Source organism: Tenrec ecaudatus, chromosome 1 (genome assembly GCF_050624435.1).
Source record: "Tenrec ecaudatus isolate mTenEca1 chromosome 1, mTenEca1.hap1, whole genome shotgun sequence".
Lineage (NCBI taxonomy): Eukaryota > Metazoa > Chordata > Mammalia > Afrosoricida > Tenrecidae > Tenrec > Tenrec ecaudatus.
In genome coordinates, this window is record NC_134530.1 from 161,935,832 (window position 1) to 161,941,831 (window position 6,000).

The window sequence follows — 6,000 nt, forward strand, 5'->3', positions numbered from 1 at the left end:
TCTAGTGGTCCATAAAAAGGAGGCACTGACTGGTAAACATCAGACATTCAAACCCACCAGCTGCTCTGTGAGGAAGAGATGATGCTATTTGCTCCCTGAAAGAGTCGCAGCCGTGGAAGCCCTCTACAGGTCACTGTGGGCTGCAAACAATTAGCTGGCAATGAGCACTCACATTTCTTTATGTGCTTGTAGACCATCGCAGTATCTTATTGGGTTGTTGGTTCATGTTCTCTGCCCATTTTTTTATTGTATTTTTCTTACTGGTGGAGTTTTCTGTTAAGTTTAGAGATGAATGCCTGTCTGACATGCCATCGTCCAAAGAGTGTTCCTGGTCTGTGGGCATTCTTTGAGCTCTTCTGGTTAAATCTGTTCTCGTGCCTAAGTGTCAAATGTTGAGGACGTGCCAGTCATGAGGTTTATCCCGTGAGTTTTCAGTTATGTTTGATAGCAATACTCAAGTCACGTATTAGTACTCCTGTACCTTTGGCGATTTGCATTTAGGCCTTTGATATCACATGAGTTCATTCCTGTATATGGTTGTCATGTATAGGTGCTGTTTAATTTTTCTACTAAGCGAATACAAGGTGTTGAATGGACCATGTAGCAGATACAAAGGAACAAAAACAATCATTGTGTGATCAGCTTCCTCACATAATTTCTGAAGACGAAAGTGTGCATAAGCAAGTGTGGTGAAGAAGGCGGATGGTGCCCGGCTACTGAGAGATATAGCGTCTGGGGATTTAAAGGCTTGAAAGCAAACAAGCGGCCATCTAGCCCAGAAGCAACCGAGCCCACATGGAAGCAGCACACCAACATAGGTGACCATGAAGGACAGAGGAGACCAGGTCTCCAACATCAAAGGTGGGGTGGTGTCGAGAATCACATCACCGTGAAAGAGGAGGAGTGCATGATGGGGACCCAATGCCCACCTGTAGACAGCTGGACACCCCTTCCAGAGGGGTAGTGAGGAGGAGATGGGCCACTCAGGGTTCAGTGTAGCAACAATGAAACTCAAAACCTTCCTCTAGTTCCTGAACACTTCCTCCCCTCCCAGTCATCATGACCCCAATTCTACCTTGCCTTGTGGACCTGGTTATACCAGAGGATGTACAGCGGTGCAGTGGGGATCTGGAGGCACAGGGAATGTAGGACAGACGAACCCCTCAACACCAGTGGTGGGAGTGGTGACACCAGGAGGGAAGGGCATGTAGAAAGGGAGAACCGACCTCGGAGATCTATGTGTAACCTCCTCTCTGGGAGATTGGCAAGGGGGAGGTGGGTGAGGGGAGATGCCGGGGAGTGTAAGATAAGATATAATAATTATTTATAAACTATCAAGGGACCAGGGGTGGGATCTGGGATGGAGGGGGATGGGGGGACAAAGGGAAACCGAGCTGATTCCAGGAACCCAAGTGGAAAGTGAATTATGAGAGTGACGAGTGCAACGAATGTATAAGGGTGCTTTGCTCAATTGATGTATGTACAGATTGTGATAAGAGCTTTATGAGCCCCAATAAAAAGATTTATAAAAAATTTTTTCTGCTAACCTATATCCAATTTTCCCAGCTCCATTTGCTCAAGGGACTATCTCTCCCCTATTATATCCTTAAGAAGGACATTATTTCAGGTGAATATACAGTTACTGTAGTATATTAGAATGCACAAAGAAACTATGTTGCTGGCACAATGTAATTACTAAAGACATTAGTCACATTAATTACATTATGTTGCGAGCACACAGTCTACACGGTGACACTTATCAATTATTATTCATCTTCAATCACTTATTATTCACCTTTTGAATACAATCTCCTGGCTATCCCAGCCAAGATGAGTCACCCCTTTCTCTAAACTAACCCGGGGACTCATAGGAACTATGTGGGGTGAATTACTTAATGACAGAGTCTCATGTGATAGAAGTTCCTTTGTCAGTTCCGTCTTTGACTCCTAGGGAAGGAAGGAGACAACGCCAGGAATACCTGATTCCGCAACCAGTATTCGTAACGCATGCAAGACTGTGACTCCGTCTACCAGTCACATGCAGCCCTTAGTTTGACCCCCTCTCTCCCTATGGGGCCCCTTCTGCCCCTGTCTTCATGAGTTCCTTCCAGTGGCAGCACCCGGGCCTGCTGCTCCTCATCCTTTGCTCCAGCTCCAGTTCTTACAGGCTGCTGACCTCATCTCAGCCTCTCCCCAGTGATGCAGAAGGAGGGCATGTGACCACACCAGGGCAACAGGAGGATGACACCTAACAGCTCTTGCCTCAGTCCTGGGACTCCCCATGTGGATTGCCTATAGCCCTTCTCACCTAGGTTTTACCTATTTGACAACCTGTCTGTCTACCCCACCAGGCTATGAACTACACAGTGTTTCTACTCATTTATGGTTTCCACTCCCATTGAAGTGCCTGGTGTGTAGTATGTTTTTTTTAAGGGGAAAAAAAAGAAAGACAAAAAGACAAGTGGAGAGAAGAAAAGGAAAAATGGAGGGAGGGAAGAAGGGAAGGAAAGAAGCTAAGAAAAGACCGAGAAAAAATTGGCATATGAACAGCTTGGGGCTACCCAGACATGTTGCCATAGTAACACGTGCCCTCTCTTCTCCCCTTTATCTCCTTACCACCACAACGCTGTGTCCTGTAAGTGAGCGACAGAGAACTTGTGAGCAGCACCCCTTCCAAATCCTCTTGAGACCACTGACACAGAAGTAGTCAGAATGAGAGCCTATGCTCAGGTAAAGCTCCTTTAGGTCCAGGTGCATCTAAGACAGGTAAGGAACTGAAGGTGGGATTTGGAAGACAGGGTGGCCAGAGTTGAGAACAGAGAAGTAGTCAACCAGCACCCAATAGGCAGAAACGTGGGTTGCCTGCCGATGAGTTTTCCTTATTCTAGGAAAACCAGGTAGGCAAGTCCACAGGCAATCCCATTCTCCAACCTCACAGTCTTTTCTGCCTCACATTGCCTGATTTCTCAAGCCTGTCTGTGCGTGAAAATTACTGTGAAGTAAGGAAAGGTCCCAATGCTCGGAAGCCCTTCTGCCCAAGTTAACTCATCTTTAGGGGTGAACCTCAGATATCAGTAATAAAGCCTTCACAGTTGCTTCCACTCTACAACCATCTTTCAAACTCAAGTTCACTGTCATCAAGTCGATGCTGACTCAGAGCGACCCTCTGTGGGTTTCTGAGACTGTCACTGGTTATGAGAGTAGAAAGCCCAGTCTTTGACCTGAGGTGCTGATGGTGGTTTTGAACTGCCTACTGTGCACAGTGTGGCTCTCTGTGTGTAACCACTGCACCACCAAGGTTCCTAGACAGCCATCCTTAGAAATATCTAATTTAGGAGTTTCTAGTTCTTGCGAGAAACATAACCCTCTTTCAAAATCCCAACTTTTCTTCACCTCCACTTCTGGATTCCTTTTGGTACCCATGGTAGGTTATGAAATAATAAACCTTTCTTCCACCTTAGGCCTACCTAGGCCTGTCTTGGCAACCCAAACCCAAACCCAAACCCAAACCCCACAGTTCCTGGTCTACAACTCACCTACACGGCCTCCTGAGAGCCCATTTCCAGGGTTAATAATCATAGTAAAGTAAGGTTCAGATGAGAGATGCCCTTGGTGGTTCATAGGAGCTCAGGGACATGAGCGGTTCCGGAGCACAAACTTCCTCACGTTGATATTTTTATACTATTTCACATTCTTGACCACAACGCCCTGGTTTCAGAAAGTGATGATCATTAACCCCAAGATGAAGGTTTTGCTGAGTGAAGTTTTGGAAATGTAAGTGTGGAAGGAGGTCAGATGCTCACAGGCATCTCCCCTGGAGGCAGTCCCTGCCAGTCTGCTTTCTCCCCACACCACAGTGGTGGGCCTGCGCCCTGCTGCTGGAGACAATGGATTAATGGTCTCTATCAGTGGAGCCAGGGAACAGGCCAAACTGATCTGTGGCATCCAAGGTTAGGCTGCCATCCTCTACCTGGGATCTGCCCATCTTGTCACATGTATACCCCCAATCCCTCCTCTTCCTATTGTGTATATTTCCCTAGACCACCCCTCATTCCTGTATTACCTATAGCTTAACCCCTTCCTGTGATGTATGTCCTCACCTGTAATTAGGGGGCTTGCATGCCCCAGAGAATATAAAAAGCCTGAGCTCACATTAAAGTCTCCCTCCCTCCATGTGGACCACCAAGCAGGGCTGAGGTGAGCATGCTACTATGAATCGTGTCTGTCTCAATTTATTTCAATACTTCACTTCTGTCTCTCATGCTCTCTTTACTTATTATCGCTGTACAATTGCGCCTACCGGACCCATGATGATGTGTTAGGGGATGGTTTCCCCTGACATGTAAGGCAGTTTATGACCAAGTATTTATTGATTGACTAGCAGTGGGGAGGAAATATTTCATGAAATAATGATCCTAACATCCCCATTCAGAAGTAAAACAGAAATCTACACATTAAGGAATCACAAGGAAGTCCAATCGAGATAAATCCATAACGATCTTGACCCAGACAAACCATAATTAAACTTTCAAAAGATAAAGAGGGACCCTTGAAAGTAACAAGAGAAAGGGATTCATCACTGCACCACCAAGGTTCCTAGACAGCCATCCTTACTTCATCACGTTCAAGGGAGTCTCTGTAAGTTTCACAAGTGATTTCTACCAGAAATCATGGAAGTAAGAAGGTTATGGGATGATATATTCCATGTACTCAAGCAACACTGTCAACCGTGAATTCTCTCTCTATGTATGGATATATAAAGCTGTCCTCAAAAATTAAGGAGGATTTAAAACATTCCCAAATAAACAAAGTTAGACAATCCATCACTACCATCAAGAATTAGTAAATGCAGTTACTCCATAGAGAAACAAAGCAAAAAGTGAATTATGCTGATGACAGTATACATCGAATGGTTTCGTCTTCATAACATTTCCTATTTCTATATAGTTTAAAAGATAACTGGTTAAAATAACAATGATAAAACTTGGCTTATGATAAGTAGAATTATAAATGAATATTATATATGGTTAATGCTGTATATTACACACAAGGATGTACTACTTGTGTTAATGGGGTCACAAAGATAGGGAGTGGATGGAACTTGTAGAAGCAGATATTCGGTTATTTAGAAGAAGTTGATGTTGATCCTTACTGGCCTGTTTCCCTGGAGACAGTTTGAGTCATGTGATCCTCTGTCTGTCCAATGAAAGCTGAGCTCCATAAATATGAGAAATGATGCATTAAAGTGGGCAATATCTCCAGGTTCCACAAAAGGACCATGTGCCACTTTCCATCCTGACCATTAGCACAAGGACAGGGGTCTCCTCCTGTCCAGAGTTACGGTCTGGGCAATCCACAGGCGCAGTTCTAAACCTGTCCTATTTAGGTTTCATGAGTCAAAATTGACTCATTGGCAGTGAGTTTGGTTTTTTAGAGGATTTTTTTAATCAAAACTAAAAATTTACTACCCTGCTGGTCCAAAAACCCAAGGTCTGGGTTCCTGGGAGCCACGAGAGCACCCTTGGTGCCCAAGTAAACCCAAACACGGCCCCAGCTGCATGGCTCCAGTTACTCATCCATCGTGTCCCCTGGAGCTCACAGGGGCGACAGATGACATGAGGACACCAGAGCGCTTTCAGTTATTTTCCGGGGCAAGAAGGCTGATGGGAAAGCCAAGGACTGCAGCCTGAGTGTCTGCACGATTGTACTGCGGCAATCATACTCAAGTTTAGAAAGAGCTATATGGGCATTGGCATGAGTGTGTGTGTAATTTCTCATCTTTCTTTCCAAACAGATTGCCATTTACTCAAGGTTGGAAACGTCCCACATTCACCTAAACATGCTTCTCTAACAGTTATCAAATTCATTCTGATTATCAGCGAAACTATAGGACAGGCGGGAGCTGCCCTTGTGGGTTTCCAAAGTTGCAACTCTTCACAGGCCCACAAAGCCTCTTACTTCTCACTCAGGGCAGTGAGCACCTTGACCCTGCTGACCTTG